The 20,713-nt window shown below is 35.4% G+C and overlaps 1 long non-coding RNA gene across 1 annotated transcript in view; it reads left to right on the forward strand.

Moving 5' to 3' along the window:
• LOC129058922 (uncharacterized) overlaps positions 1-20,713 on the forward strand; it is a 119,281-nt gene that overhangs the window by 96,661 nt on the left and 1,907 nt on the right. The window contains exon 3 of the long non-coding RNA XR_008524370.2: positions 20,556-20,647. This is a non-coding gene — a long non-coding RNA (uncharacterized LOC129058922). The remainder of the gene's footprint in view (positions 1-20,555; positions 20,648-20,713) is intronic.

Raw genomic sequence — 20,713 nt, forward strand, 5'->3', positions numbered from 1 at the left:
TTGCTGGGATTACAAATGTAAAATACCTTGCCAGGCCTACAATAATTCTTTATTATTCTTTTAATACCGTTGGAATTAGGAAAGATGACCTCACTTTAATTTCCGATGTTAATAATTTGTGGCTTCTGTCTTTTTATTGTTGTTTGTATTTTCATTAACCTGGATTTCGGTTTTTTTTTTTTTTTTTTCATTTTTCTCTATTATTTTCCTGTTTTTAATTTCATTGATTTCTGCTCTAATTTTTATTATTTTTAATTATACTGTTTTTGTTTTAAATTGTTTTTCCTTTTTGTAGTTTCCTATGATGTAAACTTAGATTAGTTATGTTAGATCTTTATTCGTTTCTAATATATGCAGATAGTTCTATAGATTTCCTTCAAACCACTGTTTTCATTGGTTGCTACAAATTTTGATAAATTGTTTTTAAATTTCCATTTAGTTAAAAATATGTTTTTATTTCACTTGAGACATCTTTGATTCATGCTATTAGGAGTAACTTTTACAATCTGCAAATGTTTAAGTATGTTTTAGTTATCTTTTTGTTAATATTTTTCTGTACAATTACTTGAGGTCTGAGAACATACTCACTTTTTGTATGTTTTTGAATATATTTTGGATTTTTTTAGCTAGAGTGTAGTTTAACTTGGTAAATATTTCCTGTGAGCTTGAGAAGAATGTGTCTTCTTCTATTGCTGATATTGTATAAATGTCAACTAAATCAAGTAGATGGAGAGTATCATTGATGTTCAACAATATTCATAGTGAATTTTTGCCTCTTTGCTCTAAAAATTATTGGTAGGAAGGTGTTGAAGTCTGCAACTATACTAGCAGATTTGCCTGTATTTTCTTTCAGTTATATTCAATTTTGCTTGACATATTTTTATGTTTGATTTTTAATTTGATTGTCAGTTTTGTTATTTATTTTTAGAGAATTTACCTATTTATCATGTAGTACCTATTTTATTCCTGAAAGTACTCTTGATCTACTTTGTCTGAAATTGGCAAATTTACTGCAACTTTCTTTATTGTTAACATGCTATATTTTTATATATTTTTCTTCTCTTTACTTTTGAACTTACAATTTTTTTAATAGACAATATATAGTTAATTGTTTGGTTTTATTTGCTCTGACAAAATCTGTCTTTTAATTAATGTATTCAGATCAATCATATTTAAAGTGATTATTGATATATTAGGATTAATATCAACCATGTTTGTAAATGTTTTATATTCATTGCCAATGACTTCTCTTTTTGCCTCTTCAGTTTTTAGTTCCGCATATTTTATATGATTTCACACTTTTGGCATATAATTTATACTTCTTTAAAAATAGTTTTTGGTTGCTGCCCTAGAGTTTACTAAATAAATATATAAATATATATAAATAAATATATAAATATATATAAATATATATAAATATATATAAATATATATAAATATATATATAAATATATATAAATATATAAATATACATATAAATATATATAGAAATATAGAAATATATATAAATATATATATATAAATATATATATATATATATATTTTTTTTCTCTGTTGCCCAGGCTGGAGTGCAGTGGCATGATCTCAGCTCACTGCAACCTCTGCCTCCCAGGTTTAAGAGATTCTCCTGCCTCAGCCTACTGAATAGTTGGGATTACAGGCACTCAGCACCACTACTGGCTAATTTTTGTATTTTTAGTAGAGACGGGGTTTCACCATGTTGGCTAGGCTGGTCTCGAATTCCTGGCCTCAGGTGATCCACCTGCCTCGGCCTCCCAAAGTGCTGGGATTACAGGCATGAGCCACTGCACCCAGCAATAAACATTTTTTTAACACTACAAGTCTAAATTCAAACAATACTTGCTGCCCTAGAGTTTACAATAAATATTTTTAATTATATAATTTTTAATATTTTTAATAATTAAAATATTTTAATAATGTAAGTCTAAATTCAAACAACACTATTCTGCCTCATGTGTAGTGCAAGTACCACATAACAAAGTATTCCCAATTACTACTCATCTCCATGGTATTGTGCCATTAATTTCATTTTTTTATATGCCGTGATCCGCTAATACATTGGTTGTATCATTACCTTACATAAGTTCCTTTAGATTAATTTAATTTAATTTTTTTTTTTTTTTTGATATGGAGTTTTGCTCTTGTTGCCCGGGCTGGAGTGCAGTGGCGTGATCTCAGCTCACTGCAACCTCCCAGTCCCAGGTTAAAGTGATTCTCCTGCCTCAGCCTCCCAAGTAGCTGGGATTACAGGTGCCTGCCACCACACCCAGCTAATTTTTTTTCTTATTTTTAGTAGAGATGGGGTTTCATCATGTTGCCCAGGATGGTCTTGAACTCCTGACCTCAGGTGTTCTGCCTGCCTCGGCCTCCCAAAGTGCTAGGGTTACAAGCATGAGCCACTGAGCCCAGCCACTTTAGATTAATTTTAAAAATAAAAGTAAAACATTTTATTTTACCATCAGTTATTCCTTTTTCAATGATCTCCTTTTCTTTATGCAGATTCATAACATTTCACTCCATTCTTTTTTCGCTTGCATGATTTCTGATGAGAAATTTACTGTACTTCTTTTTCTTTTCTTTTCTTTTCTTTTTTTTTTTGAGATGGAGTCTTGCTCTGTTGCCCAGGCTGGAGTGCAAAGGTGTGATCTCGGATCACTGCAACCTCCACCTCCCAGGTTCAAGTGATTCTCCTGCCTCAGCTTCCTGAGTGGCTAGGACTACAGACATGCACCACCATGTCTGGCTAATTTTTTATATTTTTAATAGAGATGGTGTTTCACCATGTTGGCCAAGCTGGTCTCGAACTCCCGACCTCAAGCAATCCCCCCACTCATCCTTCCAAACTTCTAGGTTTTCAGGTGTGAGCCGCCACACCCGGCCATTTATTGTACTTGTTATCCCTGTTTATCTACAGGTAAGATTCACTTCCTCCCTCTGGCATCTTTCAATATTTTCTGTTTGTCTTTGTCTTTCTACTCTTTGAATATGATATACCTAAATGTAGTTGTTGTTTCTGTTAATTCCGCTTAATGTTCTCTGAGGTTCCTGGATTTGTGGTTTGGTGTCTGTTATTAATTTGAAAATGTCAGGGCTTTAATATTTTAAATATTTATTTTGTTCCATTCTTTCCATTTTCTCCTTCTGATATCCCAATTACACATGCACTGTATATTTTGAGGCCATAATTCTCATTCTTGGCTCTTCTGTTTTGGCTTATGTGGGACAGAGAGTTTCTAGGGTGCCAGATGAGTTGGTCTCCTGTGTGTGTGGCACCCATGGGGAGCCATTGGCGGCTTCTGAGGAGAAAAGTCTCCTTATTGCCTTCATGTCTTTATACCCCGAGAGCATAAACACTCTGCGGCATTCCACAGGTTGCTCCGGGAGATAACACTCCCTGAAGCAGTGGAGTATAATCAAACATCTTGGCTCCTCCTGAAACCCACTCCCACCCATTTCAGTCCGGATAAGTTAAAGATCTTGAGTAGTTTAGACACACGCCTTTACTCAAGGAAATTCACAGAAACCGCCACTACTATACATATAATTGAATCACTCACGAGTTCTCCTTCACTGATTAATCCTTTTCCTCATCCCTTCCTCCCCCTCCCATCTGCCCTAAGAACAAAGAGCTTGTAAATCAATAAATTAGGTGGAGCCAAAGAGTTCTGGGCTGTGAGCAAGCCCCCAACGCACCGGTCCCCTGGACCCGCCTTTTAAACTCTTATTCTGTCTCTTTGTCTCCGCTGGACTCGGGGTACCCGCGGGGTGGTGTGGGGCTGGCTTCCCCAACAGCTTATTTGTATTGTTTCTTCTGTTTGCATTTGGAGAAGTTTCTATTGGCCTGTATTCAAGATTACCATTTCTTCCCTTGGTCTTACTGAGTCTACTATTGAACCCATCAATGATATTTTTCATTTCTTTATACTAATTTTGATTACTAACATTTCCTTTGGAATTTTCTCTTAGAATTTTGATCGCTTTGCTTACATTGCCCATTCGCTCTTAATGTTGCCTACTTTTTCAGTGGAAGCCTTGATATCGTAGTTATTGTAAATTTCCTTGTAATAAATCTGCATTGTGTCTGAGTATAACTGATGCATGGTTTGTTTCTTATGACTCTATTTTATTGCTATTTGACATGCTTTGTGACTTTTTTGTGGTTGAAAGCTGGGCATATTGTATTAAGTATTAGCAACTGAGAAAAATAGGCCTCTAGTATAAGAATTTGTTAATCTGGCTAAGAGTTTGTATTTGTTTAATGTTTGTTGCATAATAGGGTAACAGAAGCTCAAATCTTTCTGGTATCTGTATTTTTATCTTTCAACTTGACTTTGGTCTTTACTAAGTACTCCTCTTAAGAGAAAGTGTATTTTCTGCAACTCTTTAAGCCATAATCACTTTATTTTTGTGTCTGTGAAAGACTGGTAGTTTACAGATGGGAATGGTCCATGGCTCACACTGTGAATAGCATTGATATAGTAATCTGATCCCAGGCCATCTCCTCCCCTCCTGTTCATCTCATTGCACCCCCTCCCCTTTTTTTTTTATTTTTTGAAAATTGCACGTGCTTGGTCTTCCTGTATCACACATTTTTATTTATTGCTGTGTAACAAACTACCATTAATTTAGCAGCACAAAATCACACACATTTATTATTTTATGATTTCTGTGAGGAATCCGGGCATGCCTTATCTTGGGTCTCCCAAAGTGTCATCACTTTGGGAGTTTGGTCTTCTTCCAAACTCATTGTGGTTGTTGGCAGAATCTGGCTCTGTGAAGCTGTAGCACTGAGACCCTCATTTCCTAGATAACACCTACAGTGCTCCGCTATGTGGCCCTCTCCACTGGCAGTGGCAACGTAGAAAATTATTCCGCAAAGCCAGCAGAAGGAGTCTTTTCCTGCAGTCTGCTAAGATGGAGTCTTATATAACATAACATACACACAGAAGTCACATTCCATCATCTTTGTCATATAATGTAAACTAAAAAAATGGCACTCTATTATATTTGCCATATTCATTAGTTAGAAATAAGTTGTAGGTTCCACCTACACTCAACAGGAGGGGATAATACAAAATCGTAAATACACAGAGATGAGAAATCATTACTGGTGACCTTAGGATCTAAGTGGGCTCACCTCAGAGTCTTCGCGTTTGCTTTTCCCCTCCTTTCTTTCAGGTCTCTGTTCAAATGTCACATCCTCATAGACTCCTAAATGCACCCTGTTTCCTAATACAGCCATGTCCATCACAGTCATTGCTAGTCTGTTACTCTATTTTATTTTTCTTCAGAGCACTGATCATCCTCTGACATTATAGGATTACTTGTTCAAAATCTGTTTCCTCTTTTAGATGTAAGCTGATTTCAATATGTAAGAAATTAATCTGCCATACAGCACATGTTAAAAAATGTTTGTGGACTGATTCATTAAAAAAAAAATAGTTTGCAGAAATTATCAGCAAAGCCTGTCTAATTTGACCCATTCATTTTATCACTAGATTATAACAATGCAAGTTGATGTTAATGTTTAATCTTGTCTCTGTTGTGAAGCTTCAAGCAGAGACAGATGGTATAGCAGAAATAGTAACAGGCTTTAGGACAGGATAGACTGAAATCAAACTCAGGCTCTTGCTACCTTTGTGGCCTAAGAGGTTAATTTCTCTGAATTCCAATTAAAAGATCAAAGAAAACAGTGCATTCTTTCTTTCAGGTAGATTTGGGTTTGAATCATAGATCCACTACATACTAGTGTAACTTTAGAACAGTTTCTCGGGTTTTTAGAGGCATAATGACTTCATCTGTAAGATGGATCATAGTAATAATTTCTCCCACATAGGATGACTGTGAGGTTAAATGGATACCTACGTAAGAATCACCTACCCTGGTGATGGAAGCATTATTTGTAGACAGTATAAGTTAGCTTTTATTAATATGAATACTTTTATACATATTGATATAATATACATGATTATATTGTCAACATCAATATAAGTTCAATGGCATAAAGTGTATTAAATAGTATTCATTATCTTCTTACATCTTTCATTTGGAAACAGCATAGACATAGATATAAGAATAACAGGCATGATGCAGTGGCTCTTGCCTATAATCCCAGCAATTTAGGGGGCTGAGACAGAAGGATTCCTTTAGGCCAAGAGTTTGAGACCAGCCTGGGCAACATAGCAGCACTTAATCTCTACAAAAATTTAAAACATAAGCCAGGTGTGGTGATGGGCATCTGTAGTCCCAGCTACTTGGGAGGCTGAGGCAGGAGAATCAATTGAGTCCAGAAGTTCGAGGTTACAGTGAGTTATGATGACACCACTGCACTCCAGACTGGGTGACAGAGCGAGACCCTGTCCCTAAAATAAAAAATTAAAATAATAATAATAGTAAAAACTACCACTTATAGAGGAATTTATTATAAGCCTAAGCAACTAGATGATTAACAGGTGATAAAGAAACAGGTGTTGACATTCTACATTTAGTTAACTCTTCTATGGAACTTTGAGAAGAACACATAAATTACTATCTATTAGTTTTAAACTATGGGATGTTGCTGTTCAATAAGTATACAGTTTCAGTTGTGCTTATAGTTTACAGTACAGGATAGTACATTAAAGATTGAGAGGGTAGATCTCATGTTACTTTTTTTTTACTGCAATAAAAATGCATATATATATATATATATATATAATTTTTTTTGAGACAGGGTCTCGCTGTGTTGCCCATCCTGGAATGCAGTGGCACAATCTTGGCTCACTACAGCCTCTGCCTCCCAGGTTCAAGCAATTCTCCTACCTCAGCCTCCCGAGTAGCTGGGATTTCAGTGGCGCACCACCACGCCTGGCTAATTTTTGTATTTTTAGTAGAGAAGGGGTTTCACCATGTTGGTTAGGCTGCTCTCGAACTCCTGACCTTAGGTGATCCACTTGCTTTGGCCTCCCAAAGTGCTGGGATTATAGGCATGAGCCACCATGCCCACCTGTAAATATTTTTATTATTTTCTAAAAATCTGCTCATAGTATCTCACAAATTGTCTGTTCTTATGTAGGGACAGATCAAACAAAAACTTAAAAGAGTCATTTTTTTTTTACTCCTAAGCCATATAAAATACTCATAAAATTATGATTATAGAGTACTATTTTATTTTACCTTGATTTATAATTACATAAAGTCTGTGAAATTCTTCATTACTTTTGAAATACTAATTAATTAAACTTTAGTGTTCTGACAAAGAAAGAATGAGGGGGAGTTCTTTTCTGTAAAAACCAAAAGCCAAACCAAAACAAAAACCCAGTTAATATGTGGAGGAAGCTAGGTAGATTTCAAAAATAATCATTCAGCCCCCTTAAATAAAGTAATTAGTTTAGGCAGTTGTAATCAATGGATAAAACTCTTAGATGGAAATTGATGATGAACTTTATGATGGAATCATCAGACAGTCTCAACCTGGACCTGTTAATAATCTTAGCTGCACTAAAAGTGGGATAAACAGACATGTGTGAGTTGATGTACCTTACCATTTATGAACTACTGTTTTTAAAAATATGAAGTTAATCAAGCTTCTAGAAGAAATTTTTGTTCCAAGTGACAACTCACAGGGTGTCTGCAATAAGTCAAGGACATGAAAAAAAAAAAAAAAGTCATGAGGAATGGACCCAACCAAGCTTAACAGTAGTCTCTGTTCAGATCCTGATATGAACAAACCAACTGTGAAAGCACATTTTGATATGCTTTAGAAAATATGAAAATGGGCTGAATGTTAAAGGAATATTGAGAATATTGCTAATTATTCTTAGTTACAATAGTGTGATTTGAGAGAAAGAAAATGCTTATTTTGAAAATATTCTTTGTGAAGTGCATAGAGTTGAAATGATAAAACATCTGAAATTGGCTTTAAAATATTTCATTGCAGAGGATAAAAGTCAAAAGTGAAAACGAAACAAATACGACCAAATCTTGATAAATGTCGAGTTCAGAGACATATGGAAATACTTTATATTGGTTTACTCTCACACATGTTCATATATTTTAATTAAAATGAAAAAGAAAACCAAGTAAAACCCACTCTATCTCTAGAATATGGACTTTCCACTATGGTTAAGGTTTCCATACGGTTAAGGTCTCTGTTCTTAGAGACCTTTTACCTGACTGGAGTGTCCATTCACATGCTATCCTCAGTCGGAGTGTGGGATAAGTGTATCATCCTCTTCACAAACTCCTTCTTCCCTAACTTTTTCTTTAGTCTTATAAATCATACAGTGAACATCATAGTCTCCCCTTCTTGCATTAGCGTAATCTCAATTTCTGACTATTCTGAGCTGTCATGAGAGCATCGCAATGCATGAACTGAAGTCCTAAGCCCTGGTCCTTGCACACATTCATGTGCTAAAACATGGATAGTGATAATCATGAAATAATTTGTTGAAAACCAAGAAAGGAATAACAGTTTTTATTTTTAAAGAGTAAGGCTTTGTCATTACAGGTCAAGGAATTACAGGTCAAGGAATTAGGGGAAAAATAGCCCAAAGGTCTTTATGAGCCAAATAAACTTTAGATTGCTAAGGACAATCAAGAGACTAGCTTGCTTATTAATTATAACAATGAAATTAATAACCAGTTTTTTTTCATTCAGTTTATACTAGGCACTGGGATGAGGAACTTAGAATCATCATATCATTCATTTCCTGCAATAATCCTACAAGATGGTCTATAGGAATGTTCATATTTCACAATGCTTAATTAACTCATACAAATAGAATAACTACAAAGAGAAGGAGTCAGGATTTTGCGCCAGATCTGATTCCATAGCTCACATTCTGCTTAAAACAAATAGAGAAAATAAATTTGCACCCAAAATGTGAGAACCTCCATTAAGTCCAGAAACATTTTTTAAAAAAGGACACTTTTTAAAATTTATTTGATCACTATTCATTCATTGTCTGTTATGTGTCAGGTCTTGTGCCAATATTAGAAGCATAGTGATATATATGACCTGGTTCCATCTTTGGGGAGCTCAAATTTAGTTGATGAGACACACAATTTCGTCATCAGAATGCAATATTATAGGTGTTAAAATCGAGGTGGATAAAGTGGTTGTTTTTCTGTCTTTCAGTTTGCCTGGGAGTCATAATTCAGAATAAGGGCTAAAATTGGGGTCTAAGAAAGGTGTGAATAAGGAAAACATTAAATAAGTTTACCTAAAAGAGAGTTGGGAGAGACAGTTTAGGGGACAAGTTACTGAGTAAGAAAAATTAGTAAGATGTCAGCAGGGCATAGAGTGGCAGAGGTAAGCAAGAGAATGGAAGGCTCACTGAGGTCACATCCCACAGGACTGAGAAGAGCTAAGGTGTGGATCTGAAGATGGCTGGAGGCCTAATAGGGGTGGCTTTTCCCAGGATACCTTGATACCCTTATTTTTTTTTTTCAGGCAGACATAGAAAAAGGAGGTCAGTATGCCCAAAAAAAAAAAAAAAAAAAAAAAAAATTACCGAATCTTTTTGACCAGTGCCCAGTTTTGAGTATGAATTGTGTGATAAACTATTAAAGACAACCTTTCCTTGAAACAATTCTATTTTTTTTTTCTTTTTCAGTGGGGAGCGAAATATCTATATGCTTGGACTGTATTTTGATCTTACCATTTTAAGGGAAGTAACACCCACTACACTGTTTTATAAATGAGTCGTCCCTTCAGAATGCCACCTGAGCCCATTGGCAAGCACAAAGTCTGCTTGTGATGCCAGCCCTGGCCATGGCAGATAGCAGAGATAATAGTAATTGCTGTTTCCAACCCTTTTGGAAGTTTCCAAGCTGTCTTTGGCATCTGCTCCATTCATGCTCCACTGGCAGCAAGGGAGTAAGGGATTTTGAAGATACTATTAACATTTTTTGCCAATTAGGAAATGTGTGATCAAATAATTGCCCTAAACTATTCAAGATGGCCCACCTCAGAGAGCTGGATTGAAGCAATGGAAAGCTGCCTGTACTTCACCTTAGAAGTGGAGCTTAATGCATGATACAGTGTTACATGAAAAATGTAACTTATGAAAGATTCTTCGGTGTTTGTTGCTCGACGTGATTTGGAAAAAATCAGCTTATTTGATCACTATTTATTCAACTCAGTATCCTGGCAAAATAAACTATTCCATTTTCTCCATATATTAATATAACCCGGCATGCCCTACTTCAGTGCCCATAATGATTCTCTTTCCTCCGTAAGGGAGACCTGTTCCTTTCATCTTAACCTTTTTAAAGTTATTTGTTCCATCCACACCTGAATTAATTCCTGATTTTAACATTTAACAGTTGAGTGACCTTGGACAAGCCTATTAACTTTTTTTACACCCCAGTTCCCTCTTCTGTAAAATGGAGATGACTATACCTAACACTTAGAATCCTTGTAAGAATTAAAGAAGATAATGTGCATGAAGCCCTTCGCACATGTAAGTGCTTAGTAATTGTCACCTATCATTCTAATATAAATTATAAACTGTTAATAGCCTGCTCTAGTGCCATCATCCTAGTGCAGTCATTCTGATTCTCTGTTCAGAAGTTATCTTCTGCTTACCTTGCATTCTCATTGCAATGTATCCGCACCCTTCTCATGGAGTGCATCACTTCTTACCTTAGGTTTCAGATCATTACACAAGTTCTGTCTGCCCTGAAACTTTTAGAGGTTAGTGTCCATATTTGATTTACCTATATATCCTCATTTTCTAGACTTGTGATATACACAGGGAACTACTTAACAAATTTGTCCCATGAAAATCTGATCCCCTTCACATTTTGAAAGTGATCATCAGATAACTTTTCCATGTAAGTTAGAACATCTCAATGGAGCCATCAGGTGCTCTTCCTCAGACAGTCCTCAGGGTCTCCTGACTGTCCTTCTTGTCTCCAGCCCTGGTGCCTCCACCCACAATATCTACTCAGAGTGATTTTCCTAAGGCACAGAGCTGATGAGGTTACTCCCTTGCTTTGCAATCTAAAATGGCGTTCTATGGTTACTCTAATGCTTAGCATTGCCATAGGAAAAAACTTCATAATTGTCTGGTGTTTATTCTCTCTTCTCTAGCCTTATCCCCCGCCCTTCTGTTTTCCTTATGCAATATGTAGTACCCATACTGGACTGCTTAAAATATTAAAATGTCCTAACTCATTTTTACCCCTCTTCTGTGTGCCCTTTCTCTTTGTCTGGAATAAATTCCTTACCACTTTCCACTATCACCTAGTTTACTGAGTCTCATGTGTTAGGATTGGGTTTAAATGTAACCTGTGTCGCCTCACCCAGAAAGCCTTTCCAGTCTACCCCTGCTTTGATTATTTCCCTATCCTCTATGCTGCCTTAGTTCCCCGTGTGTCTCTCCACGACAGCAATTAGAGCACATATGATTTATTATCTCACATATTGGTCTCAACTTTCAGTCTATGAAGTATCTGCACACAGAAGCTCATGAGCGTTTTCTTCCTTTCTGTGGATTACCTTTGGAAAGGCCCGAGACCACCAGAGAACCTGCCTTCCTACCTCTCTTCCTCATCTCCACCCATTCCCTGCCTCACATTCAGTTAACACCAAACTACATGACGTTTTCTTCACGTTCTACTTGATTGATGGTTTCATGCATCTCTGTACGCTGCTCAACCTTCCTTTGTGACTCTTTTCCACTTTACTTTCCTGATCAATACTTCACTTATTACACAATCTTACATATTAGAGATTTATCTCTGGAGTTATTTTTTCTAGGAAAATTTTATGAACACTAAATTTGGGTTAGATACCCTTCCCTGTTCTCTGACACATATAACACTTATGACTTCTGTTGCTTTATGAATGGGTTTTCTTTTTCAACACAAATAAGGTGCTATTGAGATCTTAGACCAGATAATTCTTGTTGTACGGACCGTACTGTGTGTTATAGTATGTTGTAGGGACCGTACTGTGTGTAATATTCCTGACCCCTATGCACTAGATGCCAGCAGTGTAAACCCTTGCCCTTGCTGAAAGAAAGAAAAAGAAAGAAAGAAAGAAAGGAAGGAAGGAAGGAAGGAAGGAAGGAAGAAAGAAAAAAAAAAAAGAAAGAACGAACCTCTAGATGTTGCCAAATATCACCATATCACCTATGGGGAAAAAATCTCTTGAAACGTAGTCTCACTCTGTCACACAGGCTGGATTGAAGTGGCATGATCTCAGCTCACTGCAACCTCTGCCTCCCTGGCTCAAGCAATCCTCTCATCTCAGCCTCTTGAGTAGCTGGGACTACAGGCACACGCCACCACACCTGGCTAATTTTTGTGTATTTTGTAGAGACAGAGTTTTGCTACGTTGCTCAGACTGGTCTGGAACTCCTGGACTCAAGCAATTTACCTGCCTCAGCCTCCCACAAGTGCTGAGCCACTGTGCCTGGCCAAAAAAAACTTTCTCAGTTGAGAAATATTGCTCTAGACAATAAGACTAGATCTTAGAATTCATCTTTCTGCTTATAGTGATGGATGGTTATTTGACCTTGTTCAACAAAGACTACTTATTTTGGTAGCATTATTACTAGTAAAAGGTACATGACTAGAACATAGGAAATGAATTATATTTGTCATTCATGTCTGACTCTTTTATTTATAAGAAGTTTATCTGTTTAAAAACAAAACAAACAAGAAGCTTTTCTATTTGTAACAAATACACGAGGTAATAAGCAAAGTGGTATTATAACATTACCACTGCAAGTAATAGAGAGTAAAAACTAAGTAAATTAGTAGCCTAAGATCAAACCAAAAATGTTGCCAAAGAGTTGTAGATGTGAACAAGTTATTATTCATTTAATGTTCTTCAGTATTTCATTTTCAATTAATATATAGCATTAATTGCATCAACATTCACTACTTTTCAAAAACATTCTAAATTACTCTATGAATTACATGTATTTCCTTTATGGCCTGCTGATAGGGCTCATTCCTTTTCAATTTAACTCAAAACAAGCGAGGTTTATACAATTTAATATACTTTATAAACCTTGTCTGTGTGCCTGACTTTTGCATAAAGGTGTAGGACATTGCCCCTATATTCAGTTGTGTCTGATTTCCAAAGAAAGACTACAATTAGGTGAAAAAAATCTTGTTGGTTGTAGAGGGTTTTCAGTAGATGGAATGGGTTTGAAGAATGAGTAGGAATCTGCAGGTAGAAAAGTAATGGAAATCAGGATACCATTTCCCCAAATGTGGCATCTCAGTATTTGAGGACACAGCAGAAGTAGGAAAGCCACTCTCACCTTCCCCTCAATTTTCTCCCCTAAAGCAGGCCATAAAATAATTCTCTAAATTTCCTCTACAGCAGGTCATAAAACCCTCATTCCAGAGGGGTCCTCCTATACCCAGAGTAAAGGAATGTCAGACAGGGATGCCAGTAAGAATCTGGCAACAACCAGGCCTTGCTAAATTGCCTCAGGTTATTAACATTAAGTCGTACTTTATTGTCCTCTAGTAATACTTCTGCACCATTGTCCATAAAAGTTCACACATTTCTCTGTTTCTTTGAGTCTGCAATTTTTAAAGTTCCTATGTCACATAAAACCTATGTGATATGGTTTGGCCTTGTGTCCCCTCTGAAATCTCATTTTGAATTTTGTAATCCTGTATGTCAAGAGAGGAATCCTATAAGAGGTTATTGGATCATGGGGGCAGCTTCCCCCATGCTGTTCTCATGCTACTGAGTGAGTTCTCATGAGATCTGATGGTTTTATAAGTGTCTGGCCTTTCCCCCACTCACTCTTTTCTCCTGCTGCCCTGTGAAGAAGGTCCTTGTTTCCCTTTCACCTTCTGCCATGATTGTAAGTTTCCTGAGGCCTCCCCAGGCATGTGGAACTGTAAGTCAATGAAACCTCTTTCCCTAATAAATTACCCAGTCTTTGGTATTTATGGTAGTATGAGGACAGACTAATACACTACGTTAAATACATTTGTATTTTTTCTCTTGTTAATCTCTCTTTCATTATAGGATTCTCAGTCATGAACCAAGAAATGGATGAGAAAAAGTATCATTTCTTCTTATCAAAACAAAGCAGTAGGAAGGTACCACAGGTTGACACCAGAATGCAAATTAATTTTTGCTACCAGAAACTCAACAGTACAAAATATTTAAATTCTGGCTTAAGGTTCTTGTTGCTTTGAGACTGGTAAATTACCTTTTTTGTTGACTAGAAGAGGTTTACTATCTATACTTTAAGTAACTTTTTTGTAGGCACAAAGAGCAGTATTTATGGACCTGAGTCATAATATCATCTTAGTAAACTTATTCTATCAGAATTTCTGCTGATTTGACTATAGCATAATATTGAATATGATGAAGGTAAAAATTAAGAAAAAAAAGCCCTTTCCTCTCTACAGTGAAATAGGTCTAAGTCATGCTATTTTCTTATAACTCAATATTTGGATGAGACATACTTGAAAACTATCCAAACTATATACTCCTAACATTTTTGAAAAGCTAAAACTATTCTATAATAAAATGCTTATTTTCTTAAAGATTTCACGATCAGAAAAAAATAGCCTGAACAAAAGAAGGTCAGCAGGGGAGGATTGTTAGGCAAAGCCAGGCAGTGAACCATTGGAAAAGGATTGGGTTTCCTATATTTTTGCAACTGCAGATCTCTAACCTTAGCCCCTCCGTGATCCTTTTCCTACTATTTGCACCCTTGCTTCCACTTCCCCCTATTACTAATTAGCCTGTTTTATGTGAATTTCAGCATGCAATATTTCATATTTAATAACCCTGCATCAGAAGAAATGGGAAGTCAAACAAGCTGGAATTTATTGCCAGGTGTTCTGGAAAGCACCAGGGGGCATTTATAGGGAACCCACAAAATTCCTCAATGCCCTGAGGAGTCCACAACCACACTTTCAGGAATCCATAAGTTTCAGCTGAGAATACTGTAAATACCACAGAATAAGAGCCATACCCTGATCAAGCTCATTCACTGGATAGTCAGGAGACAGGAAGTTGAAGTTCAGGGGTAGCCATAATTGGCCTTTGCATTTAGCACCTTGTTAACATAAATGGAGTAAGTTCACACCTCTAATCTTTCATTACTAATGTCACCTACTAGAATCTGAACTCAATAAGATGAGGTTGGCTTGCTGGCAACGCTGCTTATTTTTCTGAACAGGAGGAAAGGGATTTAAATGTTTCAACTGAGAGACATGGAATCTGACATAGGAGGTATCTTAAGTCTTTGGGGAGGCATCCAAAGCTAGAGGTTAAAGTCTTAAGGTCACTAACGTTGTCACTCAGAGTACCCATGATTTCAGTCTCATCTTGTTTTATATATAGCTTTTCTTATTCTCTCTTTTCTTATGTCAGATCCTAGAGCCAAATTGATTACTGTGATTCATCCAGATAGATTACCCTCCTCTCTCCTTTACTCACAATGTACCTATCCTCTCAATACCATTTCCTCCTGTTATCAAAAGTCTATTTCCTATTATCCCTTTAAACTCCTGTTCAAATTCATCCTCTTTCAAAAAGTCTAAAGAATTTAAATTCTAATTTATTCTTAAATTCTTCTTTACTTCTTCAAATGCCACTGTTTATTCCTGTCTATGATTGCTATCTTTATTATCACAAAATTTGACAACTTGTTATATGTGACCTTGTGTCTTAACATTTGTCATTTATTCTTCCTTAGCAAAATATCAAGCTTTTTGCAGACAACTATCTCAAACTTCTCTATTCTAACAGTGCCTAAGACAGCACCAGTGTTAGTTATGGCACTGTCAAAAAGAAAGTCACCTTTTGTAAAGCTTGCTGTTGGGAGATTGCTTACTTTGGCTGATAGACATTAGGATAGTGATTATAAGTTAAGATTGTTTAAGCCAGATAAAGAGAGATAAGCCTCTCTTTAAAAATGCCAGAGTTGGGGACATTAAAAAGACAGTGGAAGGGTTATCTGAAAAGAGATGAACAAGAACTTCAGGACTGAGAGCAGAATAAGGCTGATTAAACAGAATTTCATTTCCTCAGCTCAGGACCCAATAAATATATATTTATTTAATTATATATATAAAATAATATATTATATGTTATATATATTATATATAATATAAAAATAATAAATTATATATAATATATAATAAAAATAATAAATTATATATATTATATATAATAAAATAATAAATTATATATGTTATATATAATAAAAATAATAAATTGTATATATCATATATAAAATAAAAATAATAAATTATGTGTATTATATATAAAATAAAAATAATAAATTATATATATTATATATATATAAAATAAATGTAGAAAATTTATTTCTACAGCAACAAAAGACAGGAAATAGAATCACCTAGTTTCTAATGATTCAGAAGTTGGAGGTCACATAATGAATTAGTTAGGTAGTAGCTTAAAGTGTCTATACACCTTGACATTGCTTTCACCTTAGAAGACTTACTAACAAGCTGACAAATCTGGAGATTTTTTTTTACCATCTCCCTAACATTTTGAAAGAAATAAACTAAGTGGGTATTCTTAAATTCCATTATCACTGGTAAGTAGTAGATAGAGTTGCTAAAATACCTACTAAAAGAAGGAAACCCAGGGCTCCAGAGGCACCCTGAAATCGGATAGTCGTAACTATGCCATGAGAATGGATTATATTTCACAACTAGGAGAAATGAAACTTGATAAAGAACCCTTAATCAAACATCAAAAGTTAAAAATAAAAAAGATTAGGTAATGTAAAAACTTTGCACACTCACTATCCCAGAGTTCTTTATGCCACCATGCTATAGAGGAGTGGACAGAATAGCAAATATCTAATACTCAAACCACCCTTTGATAAGGAAAACAAAATAGTCATGGATAAATAAGGAAGAGATTCAGTTTCAAAAAGTCACCCTGGAAATAGCAGAGACAATTGAAAATCTAGACAGAACTGCCCAGAAGTGAGGAAAATTTCAAAAACAAATGGCAGAGTAACTATACAGACTTAGCTAAGGAAAAGGAGTGAGGAGTATCAAAAACGTAGCATTTCAAATACAAATCAAATCTAAAAGGAAAAGTAAACAAAGGGGCAGAAGAAAATTCCTCGTAAGTGGTATCTTCTATGACAAATATAATTACTATATGAATTCAATAAACCAAAGTCTCAAAATTATGAAGATAAACTAACAACCAAAATCATGAACATAAACTAACAACAAAAGTTGAAAAGATATATTGAAAACCTAACGAAGAAAACAACATTATTACCAAATTAATAAATAAGTTGGAATCAGCAAGGGACTAAACACAGCCAGCTGAAAAATCAAATTACAACAGAAAAAAAAAAAAAGGCTTGAGACAAGCAACAATAATGCAGGCAAGAAAAGCAAATTATATTAAACCGATCAGACAGGTGATAGGAAAAATTGATATACTTGAAACAGAGAAAAAAATAAAAAGCAACAAAAGAACATTTTCTTAAAATGAACATAGAACTAAGTTGGCAGATATGAAGAATAGACAATATTTGAGTAAAATGTGATACAGAACAATCATTACCAATTATTATGTTTAAGTTATTGAATTTTAACTGCAAAGAACATTTTCTTTAAGCATTCAGGCAGCAAAAACAAGTTAGTCATATAATGCATAGATAGAGATAAGTAGTTATAACCCATAGGAAGACATAACCAGACTGGCTTCAGACCACTCTTCATAGAAACCTTCAATGCTGAAAGACAATGGATCTTTGCTTATAAATATCTGAGGAGAATAAATGTGTGTAATAATGTATGTTTCAAAACATCATGTTGTATACCACAAGTATACACAATTTTTGTCAACTATAAATGACTAAATAAAAGTTGGACAGAAGTAATTTTATTCATATATTAAATCAGTGGAAAACATTATGCATGCCTTTATTTTTCACTTATGTTATTAGCAACTGTAAGATATAAAAGTTGAGTGATTATTGTAGGTGGCATAACACTTTATATACACAAATATTTATAGACATTTTGACATAAACTGTGAGGTGTAAGTTTTAATTATCAGGTAACTTTTAATTATTTAAGGGAGATAAGTATTGGCATATATGGGTAGTCTGACGGTTTTTACCGTGGTGGCTGTTAAATGCAATGAAGGATGAGTGGAACATGGAAATGTGATGGAGAGGAGACAGTTCAAGCAGCAGGAATAGGATAAGCAAAGGCATGAAAATGGAAGTTGTCTGGTCCATTCTGGGTAGTGAAACTCAGGTCATGGTGGCATGGTTGGCAGATATGGGTGAAGGTAACAATAGAATAGTGGGTTGACATGCATTTATGAAATGCCTTGTATACCTCTTATATTTTATGCATGAATTAGCATGAAACCACAGAAGCTTTTAGAAATAGAAGTGCATTTTAGGGTGTCTAGTTTCTAACCCACCACCTAGAAAGATTAATATAGGAACAGCTTCTGTATTATCTTACATACTTTAATTCAGATGCATTCATTATTCTTTTATTCTTTTAAGAGAAAAGAAATGCATGACTTTCAAAGGATATCCTGACATAATTTTTTGAACAGCTACAAATGTATTAAATATGTAGCACGTGTAAGACCCTGTTCTTGGAACAGGATCATTTCTGAATTTATGGTACTATATTATAATCATTAATGTTTAGCTAGATAACCTGAAGTTTTGTCAGTAAAAATACTATCAGGATTAGTAACATAAGGGAATCAATTCATTGTAAACAGGTTCTTAAAATGGTTAGAAAATATAAGGCTATGTCTTAGAAATCAAGAAAATTCAATTTTGCCAAACATTACGTTCCCTAAGTATTCTGCTTTTCTGAATTCTACTCTAGTGAGTAAAGCACTGTGAAAGACTGGCTCTTTTTTTATCCCCATGGCTGAGAATATCAACTGTATTAATCATTTTCAAATTCTTACCCCCTGTAGAAATGGACAATTTCTTATTTCCTCAATGACCTGATAGCTAGTTTCTTGTGTAGAAAAGAACATTGATTATACCTCAGGACGTAATTATTAGCTGTATAATCTTGGCTATGAGAATCAGCCTCTGGGACTGTAAGTTTCCTTATCTGTAAACAGGAAGAATACTAAGTAGTGGCCATGGTTATGGTAAACATTAAGTGAGTTAATGTATAGAAAGGATCTACAAAGGCATACTGTATGTGCACAATAAATTTTAATCAGCTACATTTCTCCTTCTTTTGTCAATGGTGTGGAATCAAGAAACCAGACATTTTTATGATTTAAATTCATAGTATTAGCTTGTACAGACACTTAAGCAATTAAAGCCCTTGACTATAATACATCTCTGATGTTTCTTCCAGCACTGAAACCTGTGAGATAAATATTGTGTAAAATTGTTTTCAAGAGCAGTTATAGGGTGCAGGGGAGTGAAAGCATTTAGCATTGCTACCCAAATGATTATAAAATCTGGCCTGTACAATGCCTGAGAAGTAACTCATTGCCTCACAAAGAGTCAGGGAAGCGCAGACACTAAGAAGAGCATGACTATTGTACATGGACAACTTTTACTCTTATTTTTGTCTGTTTTACTGTGAAGGATATTGTTCGCAGACGGCAAATTCACACACCCGAATGAAACTCCTATGTGACCCACATGCACGGATTTATTCAGGTCAGTCTGATCACTGGCTGAAATTTGTGCATCCCAAATGCTATAATTTAGGTTTTTTGGGAGAGAATTATTTTGGAAAAGTTCTCATCCAGAAGCTGATTATGAAATGGCTGGCCAGGCACAGTGGCTCATGCCTGTAATCCCAGCACTTCGGGAGGCCGAGCCAGGCGGATTACCTGAGATCAGGAGTTCGAGACCAGCCTGGCCAACATGGTGAAACCCCATCTCCACTAAAAATACAAAAAAAATCATCCAGGTGTGGTGGCGTGCACCTGTAATCCCAGCTACTCAGTAGGCTGAGGCACGAGAGTCACTTGAACCCACGAGGCCAGAGGTTGCAGTGAGCTGAGCTCACGCCTCTGTACTCCAGCCTGGGCAACAGAGCAAGACTCAGTCTCAAAAAAATTAAAAAAATTAAAAAAAAAAAAGAAATGGCAGGACTTTGATTTTCCATTTACAGTTCTTCCTTTCTGTGAAGAGCCTGGAAAGTGACGGGCCAGAAGTGAAATGGCAGGCAGTAAGAAATGAGTTTCATTGTCATTCTGAATTTTCTCAAACCTCTTCATCATTTAGGATAACTGGTTACATTTTAGGATTTTGGAGAATAAGTTAAATAGTATTTCTCTTTGACAAATTATTACTGATTTAACCAATGGAAAATTTGAAAGAACTTCAGCACACATAGGTTAAACAAATTATGAACTGTGGCCCACATATGTGAATACTGACTTTAAATTTTAGCTGGGCTACATTTTACAGGCGTTAAGAAACAGTCATACTAGAAGAATAACAAATAATGTAGAAGACTGCATAAATTGTATGCTTTTTATTTAGTTAGGTTTTCTGGCATTCCTGCAGAATATGATTCTTATGAAAGATCATTTATTTCTTCATTAGGTGGTATTGGAATCCATTTAAGTATGTGGAGGCTACTCAAAATAAAGACCAAGTATGAAAATATTCCAGATGGAAATACTACTATGTTAGAGGTATTATGACGTTTCTTGTTACATCTTCTCTAAAATTAACTCTTGGCTCAAACACTGCGGGTAAAC

The sequence above is a fragment of the Pongo abelii genome, chromosome 3, assembly GCF_028885655.2.
Source record: "Pongo abelii isolate AG06213 chromosome 3, NHGRI_mPonAbe1-v2.0_pri, whole genome shotgun sequence".
Classification (NCBI taxonomy): domain Eukaryota; kingdom Metazoa; phylum Chordata; class Mammalia; order Primates; family Hominidae; genus Pongo; species Pongo abelii.